This window comes from Corythoichthys intestinalis, chromosome 5 (genome assembly GCF_030265065.1).
Source record: "Corythoichthys intestinalis isolate RoL2023-P3 chromosome 5, ASM3026506v1, whole genome shotgun sequence".
Taxonomy (NCBI): Eukaryota; Metazoa; Chordata; class Actinopteri; order Syngnathiformes; family Syngnathidae; genus Corythoichthys; species Corythoichthys intestinalis.
The window spans coordinates 1085814-1103753 of NC_080399.1; the positions used below are offsets into that span (position 1 = coordinate 1085814).

The 17940-nt window shown below is 42.9% G+C and overlaps 1 protein-coding gene across 2 annotated transcripts in view; it reads right to left on the minus strand.

Moving 5' to 3' along the window:
* ptpn5 (protein tyrosine phosphatase non-receptor type 5) overlaps positions 1-15421 on the minus strand; it is a 44863-nt gene extending 29442 nt beyond the window's left edge. The window contains exons 1-2 of one of the 2 annotated variants that reach the window (XM_057837460.1): positions 15221-15421; positions 4024-4127 (exon numbers count right to left, since the gene is read on the minus strand). The gene's annotated coding sequence lies outside the window, so the exon portion shown is untranslated. Of the gene's footprint in view, positions 1-4023; positions 4128-15033; positions 15113-15220 lie in introns of those variants that run through there. The other variant, XM_057837461.1, reaches the window with a different exon arrangement.
* Positions 15422-17940: the final 2519 nt, after the last annotated feature.

Here is a 17940-nt window from a genome sequence, read left to right on the forward strand (position 1 = left end):
TGTGTTACTCCTAAACAATTCAAATTTGGTTTCATCAGTCCACAAAATATTTTGCCAAGAGTGTCCAAGTGCTTTTTTGCGAGCTTTAAACAAGCAACGATGTTTACAATTGGCCATAGTTTTACATAGATGCGAGCACAGAGATATTGGACTGTGCCAGTGATTTCCATGTCTTAAGCAGACACTCTCGAGTTCTTTTTTACGTCTCTGAGTATTCTGCGCTCGTGTCATCTTTGGTGGACGGCCACTCCTCGGGAGAGAAGTAACAGTGCCACACTCTCTCCATTTGTAGACAACTTTTCTGACTGTCGATGGATAAACATTTTAGAGATGGTTTTGTATCCTTTTCCAACTTGATACAAATCAACAATACTTGATCGCAGGTCTTCAGACGGCTCTTTTGAGCCATGATGCACATCAGACACATCTTACCAGGTGTGTGTTTTATAGTGGGCAGGGCAGCTTGAGACCACTCATCAGTGATTGGGCACACACCTGACTTAAAAAGTTTGGTAAATATTGGTTTCAAAGTCTCCTTAGGCAGAGGGTTCACTGACTTATTTTCCCACCGTCTGTCATTGTTTGAATACTTTCCTCATTAAAATATGAAAACTTAAAATTTTTTGGGTGATTTTAGTTAAAGCAGACACTGTTTTTACATCTGTGTGATTTTGATCAGATCACATTTGATGGTGATTTTATGTAGAAATGTGAGAAATTCCAAAAGGTTCAGATACTTTTTCATATCACTGTAGTTTATGTAATGAGTATTGTTATTTTTCAATTTTCATTCTTTGACTTCTTTAACCAAATGTGTAATACAACTATTTTCTTTGCAAACATTATAATACAAATTTGAGCTTAGTTGTTTTTATACCAAAATTAGCCTCTCCCAACTCAAATGAATTAACATCGATCATTGCCAATAATGTATCAATGGCATAATACGATTATGGGTTTTGCCGCTGGGGGGAATCATGGGGGCTACGTTAATTTTCAATTTTCATTCCTGGCTCTTTGACCAAATCTGTAACACCACATTTTTCGCGATGAATGCCCCCCGCCTGCACCATAATCGAAAATCCGCCAAGTAGAGGTGGAGCTTATTTACAGTGGTATGAAAAAGTATCTGAACCTTTTGGGATTTCTCACATCAAATGTGATCTGATCGTTGTCAAAACCACACAGATGAAAACACAGTGTCTGCTTTAACTAAAACCACCCAAAACATTTATAGATTTTCATATTTTAATGAGGATAGTATGCAAACAATGGCAGAAGGGGGAAAACTAAGAATGTGAACCCTCTGTCTAAGGAGACTTAAAGAGCAATTGAAACCAATTTTTACCAAACATTTTAAGTCAGGTGTGTGCCCAATCACTTATGAGTGGTTTAAAGCTGCCCTGCCCATGATAAAACTATGGAGGTAGATTTGTGTCTTTATTATTCAGTCAAAAAAAAAGTTGCTTCAATCAAATAAAAAGTCGCTTCAATCAAAATATAAATTTTCAATCGAAGAAAAAGTCACTTCAATCCAAAAAAAAAAAAAGTGTTTGAATGCAAAAATAAATTTGAAACTCAAAAAAATGTATTTGAAAACTATTTTTGTTTGATTTAAATTTTTTTTTTTGATTTAAGTCAAGTGTTTTTTAAATTTAAACAACATTTTTGATTGAAGTCATGTAATCAGGGCCGACCCAGCCTATATGCAGACTATGCAGCTGCTTAGGGCCCCTGACCACTAGGGGGCCCCCAATGGGGATGGCGTGGCTCAGTGGTAGAGTAGTTGTTCCCCCAACCCAGAGGTTGTGGGTTCGATTCTCTGCCCTGATGAACTCGCCTAAGTATCCTTGAGCAAGATACTGAACCCCACATTGCTCCTGGTGCTGCGTCACCAGTAGGTAGATGGTAATGTAGTGTAAAGCGCTTTGAGCGCCTTGATAGGTGGAAAAGCGCTATACAAGTATAACACCATTTACCAATCTGGCAATTGTTTATTTTATATTCTATTTTGTTTACTACAGTTTGCTTTATTTGACTTTTGTGAGTTTTGACACCTGATTACAAGCTTAAAAAAAATAAAAGTTCTTCCTTAACTACTTTCTTTCCTCTTTTAGAAAAAGGTTTGGCGCTATCTACTGTAAGTACTGACAATCATTTGGGGTGAGAAGTTTGAAATATGCAGTGCAACAAAATCTGATTAATATACAAAATATGGACGAATGGGTTTCACATAACACTGTGACGAAATGGTGGGCCAAAAATATGGGCCCCTTTGCATTATTTTGCTTAGGGCCCCCAAATGGCCTGGGCCGGCCCTGCATGTAATTTTGCGTTTGGACCACATTTTGGCTAGGACATTTGGGTCTTTATTATTCAATCAAAAAATAAGTTGCTTCAAACCAAAAAAAAATATATTTTCAAAAGAAAAATCACTCCAATCAAAAATTTAAAAAAATTCAATCGTAGAAAAAAAGGTTTGAATGTGAAAAAATATTTGAGACTCAGAAATTTGCATTTGAACACTTTATTTTTCATTCAAACTGTTTTCTTTGATTGAAGCAATCCTTTTTGTGTTTGAGCCATATTAGGGGTAGGACATTTGTGTCGAAATCATTCAATTGTAATAAAAGTTGCTTTCATCAAAAAACTATTTTTAATCAAAGAAAAAAATCATTTGCAAAAATATATTTTTTTGAAAATATATTTTTTTATTTGAAATATATCATTGAAGTGTCACTTTTTTTGAAAAGCAAAACGTTTTAAACTCTATTTTTTTAAAGTGGAAAAAGTTTTGAAGGCACTTTTTTTCGATTGAATCATTTTGACACAAAGATTCAACTTCAACGCTAGTTCCGGTATGTTTGAGTGGCAGGTGACTACGCCAATGGCATTAAAGTATGACACAAGAATAATGGCCACCAGGGCTCCATCCAGCCATCGGACTCTGTTGGAGTCCAAGCCGAATATAGGGCACCGGTACGGGGGTGTGACATTGGCATCTCACCAGAGTACGGTGCCCTGCTGCTTAATGTGATTCAACACGGCGAACTTCACCCGCTGCCCTGTTGGCAATTGCTTCCAACTGGAGTGTCTGCGACGCGCTGGTACGGTAGTGGTCGGTGAGTGGCCCGACACTAGCCTGCCCAGTAAGCGAGTGGACTACCGGTGATATGCCGATGTCACACACCCGTACCTAAAAAGAGGATGGATGCTGCAACAAGACAATGATCCAAAACACAGAAGTAAATCAACTTCGGAATGGTTTCAGAAGAACAAAATACACGTTCTGGAGGGGCCACGTCAAACTCCAGACTTGAACCCCATTGAGATGCTGTGGCATGACCTAAAGACAGCGATTCATACCAGGAATCTGACTGAACTACAGCAGTTTTGTCGAGAAGAAAGGGCCAAGATCGACGTGCCGGACTGATCTGCAGCTACAGGAAGTGTCTGGTTGAAGTTATTGCTGCCAAAGGGAGGGCCACAAAATTTGAAATGTGATGGTTCACTTACTTATTTTTCCCCCCTTCTGTCATTGTTTGCATACTACCCTCATTAAAACATAAAAAGCTATAAATGTTTGGGTGGTTTTAGTTGTTGTTTTTTCATCTGTGTGATTTTGACAAAGATCAGATCACATTTGATGGTGAGGTTCCAGATACATTTTCATCCCACTGTAAATTAGCATATCATGAATATTAAATTAATGAACTCTTGGCAGCGATGTCCAATCCATTTGAAATGGGAGGATAGGCAGCGAATCGTTCATTTGCTCACAACCATCCCTCTTCAAATCGAAAAAGAACCACAAAAAACAACTCGAATGACTAATTAAACCCCGCTAACTCGAAGAATAAGCCGAATGTCAAAAATTCTGATCTTCCTATTTAAGTCTGCTTAAAATGAGTTGGTATTACTTTTTTAGTCAATGAATATACAAAAACAATAAAGGAAAAAAATAAAAGAGCACTTGAAGGATGATATTTGGAGAGCAATCAGCCGGTTGCATGGCTCACTCACTTAAGGCAGAGCGAAGGAAAGGATGGCGTGGGAGTCAGATCACATGATGAAGATAAATCTTGTATCTTGCGGCAACCAGTCACTGTTGGCCATTGAGCAGCAACCTGCGAGGCAGACATTGCAAACACTTTTGTTTCACTGACTCATTGGCTGTCAGCGCTCATCTTTCAGTGCCATTGACGGCGCTAGACGTCTACTTAAGGCAAGGCAAGGCAAATTTATTTATATAGCACAATTCAACACAAGGTCTAGCTCCGTCAATGGCGGCTAATGTGTTGACCGTCTACAGAAACTGTTTTTAACCACTTCTCTAGTAAATGCTTGTACAGCTTAGCTAAAATATACTGTATGCAGTCATTCGCATGCTTTACATTTGTTGATTGGCTGGCAACCAATTCAGGGTGTCCCCTGCCTACTGCCCGAAGTTAGCTGGGATAGGCTCCAGCACCTCCGCGACCCTCGTGAGGAATAAGCGGCATGGAAAATGAATGAATGAATGTTGCTTAATCGTTAGCTCGCTAGCACGTCAGCCCGTGAGCACATTATTAGCGTGTTATTGTTGACTCGCGAGCATGTTATCTTTAGCATCAGGAAGTTACCCGATATCAACAGGAAGTGACCCCTAAATGCCCGCAAATCGACAGGAAGTGACCCGGAAATCCCCCCAAATCAACAAAAAGTGACACGATATGTACAAGAAGGGATCCAATATCAACAGGAAGTGACCTCATACTGCCCTCAAATCAACAGGAAGCTACCCGATACCAACAGGAAAATACCCCGAAATCAACAGGAAGTAAACCCAGTATCAAATGGAAGTGACCCCAAAATGCTGCCAAATCAAAAGGAAGTGACCCGATATGAACAGGAAGTGACATTCAAATGCCCCAAAATCAACAGGAAGTGAACCTGAAATGCCCACAAATCAACAGGAGGTGACCCAATATGTACAGGAAGTGAACCTGAAATTCCCCCACATCAACAGGAAGTGGCCTGATATCAACAGGAAGTGACCCCTAAATGCCCCCAAATCCATAGAAGTGACGCAGCATGTACATGAAGGGATCCAATATCAACAGGAAGTGACCTCATACGGCCCCCAAATCAACAGGAAGCTACCCGATATCAACAGGAAAATACCCCAAAATGCCCCCAAATCAACAGGAAGTTAACCCGGTGTCAAATGGAAGTGACCCCTAAATGCCACCAAATCAACAGGAAGTGACCTTCAAATGCCCCAAAATCAACAGGAAGTGACACTGGAATGCCCACAAATCAACAGGAGGTGACCCAATATGTAAAGGAAGTGAACCTGAAATTTCCCCACATCAACAGGAAGTGACCCCTAAATGCCCCCAAATCCGTAGAAGTGACGCAGCATGTACATGAAGGGATCCAATATCAACAGGAAGTGACCTCATACGGCCCCCAAATCAATAGGAAACAACCCGATATCAACAGGAAAATACCCCAAAATGCCCCCAAATCAACAGGAAGTTAACCCGGTGTCAAATGGAAGTGACCCCTAAATGCCACCAAATCAACAGGAAGTGACCTTCAAATGCCCCAAAATCAACAGGAAGTGACCCTGAAATGCCCACAAATCAACAGGAGGTGACCCAGTATGTACAGGAAGTAAACCTGAAATTCCCCCACATCAACAGGAAGTGGCCTGATATCAACAGGAAGTGACCCCTAAATGCCCCCAAATCCATAGAAGTGACGCAGCATGTACATGAAGGGATCCAATATCAACAGGAAGTGACCTCATACGGCCCCCAAATCAACAGGAAGCTACCCGATATCTACAGGAAAATACCCCAAAATGCCCCCAAATCAACAGGAAAGTTAACCCGGTGTCAAATGAAAGTGACCCCAAAATGCCACCAAATCAACAGGAAGTGACCTTAAAATGCCCCAAAATCAACAGGAAGTGACCCAATACAGTGGGGAGAGCAAGTATTTGATACACTGCCGATTTTGCTGGTTGTCCCACTTGCAAAGCATGGAGAGGTCTGTAATTTGTATCATAAGTTCTCTTCAACTGTGAGGGACGGAATCTAATGCTAAAAAAACAGAAAATCACATTGTATGATTTTTAAATAATAAATTTGCTTTTAATTGCATGAAATAAGTATTTGAAACATCACAAAAATCTAACTTAATATTTGTTACAGAAGTGACCTCATACTGCCCCCAAATCAACAGGAAGCTACCCGATATCAACAGCAAAATACCCCAAAATGCCACCAAATTAACAGGAAGTGACCTTCAAATGCCTCAAAATCAACAGGAAGTGACCCAATATGTACAGGAAGTGAACCTGAAATGCCCTCAAATCAACAGGAAGTGACCCCAAAATGCTCTTAAATCAACAGGAAGTGACCCCATATCAATAGGAAGTGACCCCAAAATGCCCCAAAAATAAACAGGATTGACCCTGTAATGCCTCAAAATCAACAGGAAGTGACCCAATATGTACAGGAAGTGAACATGAAATGCCCCCAAATCAACAGGAAGTGACCCGATATCAACAGGAAGTGACCCCAAAATGCTCTTAAATCAACAGGTAGTGACCCGATATCAACAGGAAGTGACCCCAAAATGCCCCAAAAATAAACAGGATTGACCCTGTAATGCCTCAAAATCAACAGGAAGTGACCCAATATGTACAGGATGTGAACCTGAAATGCCCCCACATCAACAGGAAGTGACCTGATATCAACAGGAAGTGACCCCTAAATGCCCCCAAATCCACAGAAGATGACCCTGAAATTCCCCAAAATCAACAGAAAGCAACCCAATATGTGCAGGAAGTGATCCAATATCAATAAGAAGTGACCTCATACTGCCCCCAAATCAACAGGAAGTTATGGTGTTATGGTGTTATACTGATATCAACAGGGAAATACCCCAAAATGCCCCCAAATCAACAGGAAGTTAATGCGGTATCAACAGGAAGTGACCCCAAAATGCTGCCAAATCCACAGGAAATGACCCGATATGAACAGGAAGTGACCCTGGAATGCCCACAAATCAACAGGAGGTGACCCAATATGTACAGGAAGTAAACCTGAAATGCCCCCAAATCAACAGAAAGTGACCTGATATCAACAGGATGTGACCCCAAAATGCCCCAAAATCAACAGGAAGTGACCCTGGAATGCCCCCAAATCAACAGGAGGTGACCCAATATGTACAGGAAGTGAACCTGGAATGCCCCCACATCAACAGGGAGTTACCCAATATGAATAGGAAGCGACCCAAAATTGCCCTCAAATCAATAGGAAGTTATCTGACCTCAATAGGAAGTGACACCAAAATGCCCCAAAATTAACAAGAAGGAATGCCTCAAAACCAACAGGAAGTGACCTAATATGGACAGGAAGTAAACCTGAAATGCCCCCAAATCAACAGGTTTGGCCAAAATGCTGCCAAATCAACAGGAAGTGACCCTCAAATGCCCCAAAATCAACAGGAAGTGACCCTGGAATGCCCACAAATCAACAGGAAGTGACCCAATATGTCCAGGAAGTGAACCTGAAATTCACTCACATCAACAGGAAGTGACCCGTATCAACAGGAAGTGACCCCTAAATGCCCCCAAATCCACAGAGGGTGACCCTGAAATGCTCCAAAATCAACAGAAAGCAGGAGGTGATCAAATATCAACAAGAAGTGACCTCATACTGCCCCCAAATCAACAGGAAGTTGCCCAATATCAACAGGGAAATACCCCAAAATTCCCACAAATCAACAGGAATTTACTTGATACCAATAGGAAGTGACCGCAAAATGACCCCAAATCAACAGGAAGTGACCCTGGAATACCTGAAAATCAACAGGAAGTGACCCGATATGAACAGGAAGTGGCCCCATTCACCCCCAAATGAACAGGAAGTTACCCGATATCAACAGGAACTGACACCAATATGCCCCCAAATCAACAGGAAGTTATCCGATATCAATAGGAAGTGACCCCGATTGCTCCCAAATCAACAGGAAGTTACTCAATATCAACAGGAAGTGACCCTGGAATTCCTCAAAATCAACAGGAAATAACCTGATATGAATAGGAAGTAAACCTGAAATGCCCCCAAATCAACAGGAAATGACTCGATATCTACAGGAAGTCCGAGATGCCTGAAAATCAACAGGAAGTTACCCAATTTACCGACCATCACAGCAAAGCTACCGTCGCAATTTATCCGAATATTGCATTTTGTAGTCTAACTACATATCATCTTTGGTATGATGAACATTTTTTTTTTGGTAACATGAAGCGAAAACCGTCATCTCCATCAGTCCTGCTAAGGCCGGGTTAGTAATCTTACATTTTAGTAGCACTCTTGTCAGCCACCAGCTGCGTGTTCACACTCCCAATTGAAGGTGACACCGTAAACTGTTAATATTTCACTCTTTCTTCACCCGCTCTCCCCGCTAGCTAACTCGGTAGCGATGACGGCTTAGCTCGTCGCCACGGCGACGCGAGTACATACCATCCGCGCTTTTGTGTAGGAGGCAGTGTGAAACGTGGCGAGACCCAGATGGACAGGTGAGTGGATGCGGGGATGAATGAGAGGCGGTGACGCTGCGAGGCTGGCGTTTTGGTAACCGTGGCAACGCAAAATACGGTGTACACACACACGAGTGCGCTGTAAGTTTGTCAAACAATATACAGTACTCCTCTTTGTTTTCAGTCTTAGAGGTAAAAGTTGTGTCCAATGGTGTGGCTCTAAAAAAAGGAACTGAAACTTAAAATGAGCTAATCGCTAGTCGACGTCCAATCCGTTTGAAGTGGGAGGGCGGCAGCGAATGAACGTTCATTCATCGTCAATGTCAGCCGACGAGTAAATAGCAGATGTTTTGACATGAATTCAAAATACTTTGAGAAATAAGCTAATTATGGCTTGACGCATTAACTTTAATGGGAATGTTGCCCCTACCAACATGGCCGCACTGAGGCTATGTTGCTAGGGGTCTTTTCATGTTTCTGCTATGTATTAAAATGAGGGCTTCTGTGGCAGCCAATGCCAGGTAATGAGTTCATTTTAGGGGCATTTCAGGTCATTTCCTGTTGATATTGATCACTTCCTTTTCTTTTGGCAGCTTTCGGGGTCACTTCTTAATGATAACGGGGCACTTACTGTTGATTTGGGGACATTTTAGGTTCACTTCCTGTACATATTGCGTCACTTTCTGTTGATTTTAAGGCATTCCACGGTCACGTTCTGTTGTTTTGGCCCAATTAGGGGTCACTTCCTGTTGATATCGGGTAGCTTCCTGTTGACTTGTGGCAATTAAGGTCACTTCCTGTTGATATCGGGTAACTTCCTGTTGATTCGGGGGCATTTCGGGGTTGCCATCTGTTCATATTGGTTCACTTCCTGTTGATTTGGGGGCATTCCAGGGTCACTACCTATTGGTTTGGGGGCATATTGGTGTCACTTCCTGTTGATATCGGGTCACTTCCTGTTGATTTGGGGACATTTCAGGGTTACTTCCTGTTCATATTGGGTCACTTCCTATTGATCTGGTGCATTTCAGGTTTGCTTCCTGTACATATTGGGTGACTTCCTGTTGATTTTGAGGCATTCTTGGGTCACTTCCTGTTTATATCGAGTCACTTCCAGTTGATTCGGGGGCATTTTTGGAGTTCACTTCCTGTTGATATCGGGTACCTTCCTGTTGATGTGGGTGCAGTATGGGGCCACTTCCTGTTGATGTCGGGTCACTTCCTGTCGATCCGGGGGCAAATTCAGGGTTACTTCCTGTTCATATTGGGTGACTTCCTGTTGATTTTCAGGCATTCTTGGGTCACTTCCTCTTGATTTGGGGGAATTTAAGGGTCACTTCCTGTTTATATCGGGTCACTTCCAGTTGATTCGGGGGCATTTTTGGGGTTCACTTCCTGTTGATATCGGGTAACTTCCTGTTGATGTGGGTGCAGTATGGGGCAACTTCCCGTTGATGTCAGGTCACTTCCTGTTGATTTAGGGGCATTCCAGGGTCACTTCCTATTGGTTTGGGGGTATATTGGTGTCACTTCCTGTTGATATCGAGTCACTTCCTGTTGATTTGGGGACATTTCAGGGTTACTTCCTGTTCATATTGGGTCACTTCCTATTGATCTGGGGCATTTCAGGTTTGCTTCCTGTACATATTGGGTGACTTCCTGTTGATTTTGAGGCATTCCTGGGTCACTTCCTCTTGATTTGGGGGCATTTAAGGGTCACTTCCTGTTGATATCGGGTCACTTCCTGTTTATTCGGGGGCATTTTTGGGGTTCACTTCCTGTTGATATCAGGTCACTTCCTGTTGATTCGGGGGCAAATTCAGCGTTACTTAATATTGGGTCACTTCCTGGTTATTTTGGGGAAATTCAGGTTTACTTCCTGTACATGTTAGGTCACTTCCTGTTGATTTTGAGGCATTCCAGAGTGACTTCCTATTGATTTTGGGGCATTTTAGTGTCACTTCCTGTTGATAAAGGGTCACTTTCTATTGGTTTGGGGGCATTTTGGTGATGATAACGGGTCACTTATTGTTGATTTTGAGGCATTCCAAGGTCACTTTTTGTTGTTTTGGCTCAATTAGGGGTCACTTCCTGTTGATATCGAGTAGCTTCCTGTTGACTTGGGGCAATTAAGGTTACTTCCTGTTGATATCGGGTACCTTACTGTTGATGTGGGTGCAGTATGGGGCCACTTCCAGTTGATATCGGGTCACACCCTGTTGATTTGGGGACACTTCAGGGTTACTTCCTGTTCATATTGGGCCACTTCCTATTGATCTGGGGCATTTCCGGTTTGCTTCCTGTACATATTGGGTGACTTCCTGTTGATTTGGAGGAGTTCCTCAAAATGTTAGCTCTGAACATAATGAAAATAATTCACTCACTAATGGTAGGTTGGTAAAAGTTGGTGGGGACAATTTAAGCATCCTGAAAAGTTGGTAGGGTTATGTCCCTACCGTCCCTAAGCAAACCTACACCCTTGATAGGAAGTGACTCCAAATTAACAGGAAGTAACCAGTAAATTCCATAAAATGAACAGGAAGTGACCCGTAAATGTTGAATGTCTGCGAATGCTGTGGTTTCAGTCCCATCGAGGGTGCTGGACGGCCAGTCCAGTCAAAATAAATTGGGTGTCTAGTTTGTCTACTGCCGGCAATGGCATTTAGTGAGCTACCATATTCTAATGGAAGATTTTGGAAGCAAGCTGTTGGTTCCTATCTTTTGTTTTTCAAACTTTTTAAAACGATATATCGATTCTTGGCTGGATCATATTGATAACCTTCAACAAGACTCCATCTCATGTTTGCGTTCGCTCATCACTTTGGCTTCCGCTTTGGCCCATCTGACTGCCACGTAAGCGTCTGAGCAGCACACTTGATACTCAGCTTTGAGTCAGCATCAACAAGGAAATACTGCTGGACGAGGACATTTCACTCCGGAAACTGGAGGGCACATTTGCGTTACCTCGGGCCAACGTAATACTCGTTTCCAACCACCGACGGCGCTAGACGTCCAATCCATTGGGACTGCAAATGAAAGCTTGAGACATGATCCTTCAATGCCAATTGTCACTTTCTGTTGGTTTGGAAGCATTTCAGGGTCACTTCCTCTTGATTTTGAGTGATCTGTTCCTTCCTGTAGATATCAGATCACTTCCTATCTATTTGAGGGCATATCAGGGTCACTTCCTCTCCATATTAGGTCACGTCCTGATGATTTTGTGGGATTTCAGGGTCACTTCCTACTGATTCGGAGGCAGCTTGGACTTCCTGCAGATATAGGATCACTTCCTGTTTATTTGGGGGCATTTCAGGTTCACTTCCTCTTCATATTAGCTCACTTCCTGTTGATTTTGAGGCACCTCGGACTTCCTGCAGATATCAGATCACTTCCTGGTTTTGGGGGGCATTTCAGGTTCACTTCCTGTCCATATTGGGTCACTTCCTGTCAAGTTTGAGGCATTTTAGGGTGACTTCCTGTTGAGTTTGAGGCATTTCAGGGGTCCCTTCTTGTTGATTTTGATGTATTTCACGGTCACTTCCTCTTGATTTTGAGGCATCTCGGACTTCCTGTAGCTATTGGGTCACTTCCTGTTGATTTTGAAGCATTTCAGGGTCACTTCCTCTTGATTTTGAGGAATCTCTGACTTCCTGTAGACATCCAATCACTTCTTGTTGATATGGGGTGCATTTCAGGCTCACTTCCTGTACATATTGGGTCGCTTCCCATTGATTTTGAGGTATCTTGGACTTCCTGTGGATTTTGGGCCACTTCCTGTTTATTTGGGGGCATTTCAGGGTCACTTATTGTTGAGTTTAAAGCATTTTAGGGTCACTTCCTCTTGATTTTGAGGGATCTCTGACTTCCTGTAGATATTGGGGCACTTCATGTTTATTTGGGGGCATTTCAGGTTCACTACCTGTACATATTGGGTCACTTTCTCTTGATTTTGTGGCTTTTCAGGGTCACTTCCTGTTGATATCAAATCACTTGCTGTTGATTACGGAGAATTTCAGGGTAAAGCCCTGTTTATATCGATCACTTCCTGTTGATTTGGGGGCATTTCGGGGGTTACTTCCTGTTATCTTATCATTTTTTAATTGATGGTGGGTCATTTGAGGGTCACTTCCTGTTGATATCTCATGGGGCATTTTGGGTTCACTTCCTGTACATATTGGGTCACTTCCTGTTGATTTTAAGCCATTTCCAGTTCACTTACTGTTTGTATCGAATCACTTCCTGTTGATCATGGGAAATTACTGGGTCACATCCTGTTTATATCGGTCACTTCCATTTGATTTGGCGGAATTTCGGGTGTCACTGTTATCTTGTCATTTCTTACTGATGTAGGGTCATTTCGGGGCACTTCTTGTTGATATTGCACCACTTCCTGTTGATTATAGGGCATTTCAGGTTCATTTCTGTATATATTAGGGAACTTCCTGTTGATTTTGAGGCATCTCGGACTTCCTGTAGATGTCGGATCACTTTCTGTTTATTTGGAGGCATTTCAGGTTCACTTCCTCTACATAATGGGTCCCATTCTATTGATTTTGAGGCATTTCGGACTTCCTGTAGATATTGTGTCACTTCCTGTTTATCTGGAGGCATTTCCAGTTCACTTCCTGTACATGTTGGGTCACTTCCTGTTGATTTTGAGACATTTTAGTGTCACTTCCGGTTTATTTTGAGGCATTTACAGGTCACTTCCTGTTGACATTGAATCCCTTCCTGTTGGTTTGGGGGCATTTCAGGTTCACTTCCTGTACATATTGGGACACTTCCTGTTGATTTTGGAAGTTCAGGGTCAATTCCTATTGATTTCTGGTAGATATTGTGTCACTTCCTGTTTATATAGGGGCATTTCCGGTCCACTTCCTGTACATATTGGGTCACTTCCTGCTGATTTCGAGCCTTTTCAGTATCACTTTCTGTTGATTTTGAGGCATCTATGACTTCCTGTAGATATTGTCACTTCATGTTTATATGGGGCATCTCTGGTTCACTTCCTGTACATATTGGGTTACTTCCTGTTGATTTTGAGGCATTTCAGGGTCACTTCCTGTTGAGTTTGAGGCATTTCAGGGTCACCTCATGTTCATTTTGAAGCATTTCAGGGTCACTTCCTATTGATTATGAGGCATCTTGGACTTCTGGTAGATATTGTGTCACTTCCTGTTTATATGGGGGCATTTCCGGTTCACTTCCTGTACATATTGGGTTACTTCCTGCTGATTTCGAGCCTTTTCAGTATCACTTTCTGTGGATTTTGAGGCATCTATGACTTCCTGTAGATATTGTGTCACTTCCTGTTTATATGGGGCATCTCTGGTTCACTTCCTGTACATATTGGGTTACTTCCTGTTGATTTTGAGGCATTTCAGGGTCACTTCCTGTTGAGTTTGAGGCATTTAAGGGTCACCTCATGTTCATTTTGAAGCACTTCAGGGTCACTTCCTCTTGATTTTGAGGCATCTCGGACTTCCTGTAGATATCGGATCACTTCCTGTTTATATGGGGGAATTTCTGGTTCACGTCCTGTACATATTAGGTAAATTCCTATTGATTTTGAGGCATCTTGGAAGTCCGGTAGATATTGTGTCACTTCCTGTTAATATGGGGGCATTTTCGGTTCACTGCCTGTACAGATTTGGTCACTTCCTGTTGATTTTCAGGCATTTCAGGGTCACTTCCTGTTGAGTTTGAGGCATTTCAGGGCCACTTCTTGTTGATTTTGAAGCATGTCAGGGTCACTTCCTGTTGATTTTGAGGCATCTCAGACTTCCTGTAGATATCTGATCAATTCCTGTTGATTTTGAGGCATTTAGGGTTCACTCAAAAGAATGGGTATGTTTGTTTGTTTGTTTGTTTGAAATGTCACGTTTTTGTTAAAGAAAAAAACAAACACGCATTTTGGGGCGAACGATAATTTTTTGCATGGTGAACGATAGAGAATTCCAGTCATTTTGGTATTTGTCAAACGGTTTAGGTAATTGAAAAAGAAATATATATGTTATTGATGGTAGCTTTTACATTACCTATAATCACTTATTATGAAGTATTGCTAATTTTGGCTACTCTAACCACCTGTGTTAAGTAAGTAAAAACGGAGATCGGTTTCAGATTGTGCTGTATATACCCCAACAAAAAAAGAAAGAGTTGAAAACAGACTCAAAACAACAGATTTCTCTTTTTCAAATTGTCATATTTGATCACTGTTTGGAATTCAAATCTCATCCACGCTACACGTCCACACGCGATTCCACCTCAGCTGTACCGCATGAATAATTCAACGCCGCCGCAAAGCAAAAATGCCTTCACAGGCCGGGATTAAAAAAAAAAAAAAAAAAAAAAAAAAAATTGCGCGCCGCATCACAACATGGATGCGGGAACGGCGAGCCCGGCCAGTCATTCATACTTAGACAAAAGACCATTCACATCACGTCTACGTCAAGGCGAAGCGAAGCGAGCGAGATGGATTAGTAATGAATCACCCGGGGAGGTGGACTGTTGCATCTGGCGCTGGTAACTCCCACTTCGCTCCGGCGGAGAGGAATGCCCGTACGCCAGGTCCGCCAACCTGTTGTCGGCGACGTGACGCTATACCTTTGGAAACCCAGGGAGGGCCGGAACGCTCATCCCCTCGGCCTTAAGTCCGCTGAGGATAAGTAGTCCTCTTACCTGACTGAGCTTTTCTTCAAACGGCCATCTGGCGCCGACTCGGAAGCAAAGAGCGGCGGCCCGACGACGTCCAAGGTCAGCGGACGGCGATCGGCTTCTCTATTGTTCGGACGGCCGAGCGGAGCCGGAGCCACAGGCGGCTGCTTCGTGGACGTAGATGCAGCGAGAGGCTGTGCCGTAGCCTTGGCAACAGAGACGGAACCAGCCAGAGAGCGAGCGAGCGAGCGAAGAGGGGAGAGAGAGAGAGCGAGAGAGACAGAGGGGATTCAGCACATTAGCTTCACATGCTACAATTTCATCAAATACGCTCTTCTTTTACTCTTTCAAAGTAAAGAAAGACTAGAGTCGTATTCAAGATTCGGGTTTTAAAAAACAAAGTGTCAGAATGGGTTGTTTTACTGTATTTATCAAAGGTTTAAAAAAAATCATAATCACTAGAAAATACAATATCTGGAGAAACGGCAATGGTAGCTTAGCTTTAGCACTTGGGGTCAATTCCTGCTGATTTGGGGGCATTTCGCGATCACTTCCTGTTGATTTGGGGGAATCTTGTGCTTCCTGTAGATATCAGGTCACTTTCTGTAGATTTGTGGGCATTTCAGTGTCACTTCCTGTAGATATTGGGCCAGTTCCTGTTAATTTTGAGGCATTTCAGGGTCACTTCCTGTTGATTTTGGGGCATTTCAGGGTCACTTCCTGTTCTTTTGGGGGTATATCAGACTTCCTGTGATTATCTTGTCATTTCCTGTAGATTTGGGGGCATTTCAGGGTCACTTCCTGTTAATTTTAAGGCATTCCAGGGTCACTTCCTGTAGATTTTTGGGCATTTCAGGTTCACTTCCTGTTCTTTTGGGGGCATATCAGACTTCCTGTAGTTATCTTGTCATTTCCTGTAGATTTGGGGGCATTTCAGGGTCACTTCCTATTGCTTTCCGGGCATCTTGTACTTCCTGAAGATATCGGGTCACTTCCTGTGGATTTGGGGGCATTCCAGGATCACTTCCTGTTGATTTTGGGGCATTTCAGGGTCACTTCCTGTTGTTTTCGTGGCATCTCAGACTTCCTGTGATTATCCAGTCACTTCCTGTTGATTCGGGGACGTTTCAGGGTCACTTCCTGTAGATTTTGGGTCAGTTCCTGTTAATTTTGAGGCATATCAGGGTCACCTCCTCTTGATTTGGGGGCATTTCAGGATCACTTCCTGTTGATATCGGGTCTCATTCTTTTGATTTTGGGGCATTTCAGGGTCACTTCCTGTTGATTTGGCAGCATTTCGGGTTCACATATTGGGTCGGTTCCTGTTCATTTTGAGGCATTTCAGGGTCACTTCCTGTTGATACCAGGTCACTTCCTGTTGATTTTGGGGCATTCCAGGATCACTTCCTGTTGATTTTGGGGCATTTCAGGGTCACTTCCTGTTGTTTTCGTGGTATCTCAGACTTCCTGTGATCATCCGGTCACTTCCTACTGATTCGGGGACGTTTCAGGGTCACTTCCTGTAGATATTGGGTTAGTTCCTGTTAATTTTGAGGCATTTCAAGGTCACCTCCTGCTAATTTGGGGGCATTTCGCGATCACTTCCTGTTGATGTCAGGTCACTTCATGTTGATTTGGGGGCCTTTATACTTCCTGTAGATATCGGGTCACTTCCTGTTGTTTTGGGGGCATTCCAGATCACTTCCTGTTGATATCGGGTCTCATTCTTTTGATGTTGGGGCATTTCAGGGTCACTTCCAGTTGATTTGGCAGCATCTTGTACTTCCTGTAGATATCAGGTCACTTCCTGTAGATTTGGGGGCATTTCAGATCACTTCCTGTTGATATCGGGTCTCATTCTTTTGATGTTGGGGCATTTCAGGGTCACTTCCAGTTGATTTGGCAGCATCTTGTACTTCCTGTAGATATCAGGTCACTTCCTGTAGATTTGGGGGCATTTCAGATCACTTCTTGTTGATATCGGGTCTCATTCTTTTGATGTTGGGGCATTTCAGGGTCACTTCCAGTTGATTTGGCAGCATCTTGTACTTCCTGTAGATATCAGGTCACTTCCTGTAGATTTGGGGGCATTCCAGGGTCACTTCCTGTTGATTTGAGGGCATTTCGGGATCATTCCCTGTTGATTCCGGGTCACTTCCTGCCTTAAAATAACTTCCTGTTGATTTGGGGATTTTTGAGAGCACTTCCAATTGATATTGGGTCACTTCCTGTTGAATTAGGGGGTGGGGGGAATTCAGGGTCACTTCCTGTAGATATTGTGTCACATTCTTTTGACTTTGGGGCATTTCAGGGTCACTTCCTGTTTATTGCGGGGCATGTTGTACTTCCTGTAGATATCAGATCACTTCCTGTTGTCTTGGGGGCATATCAGACTTCCTGTGATCATCCGGTCACTTCCTGTTGATTTGTGGGCATTTCAGGGTCACTTCCTGTAGATATTGGGTCAGTTCCTGTTAATTTTGAGGCATTTCAGGGTCACTTCCTTTTGATTTTGGGGCATTTCAGGGTCACTTCCTGTTCTTTTGGGGGCATATCAGGCATCCTGTGATTATCTTGTCATTTCCTATAGATTTGGGGGCATTTCAGGGTCACTTCCTATTGATTTCCAGGCATCTTGTACTTCCTGTAGATATCAGGTCACTTCCTGTTGATTTAGGGGCTTTTGGGGCTGACTTCCTGTAGATATTGGGTCAGTTCCTGTTAATTTTGAGGCATTCCAGGGC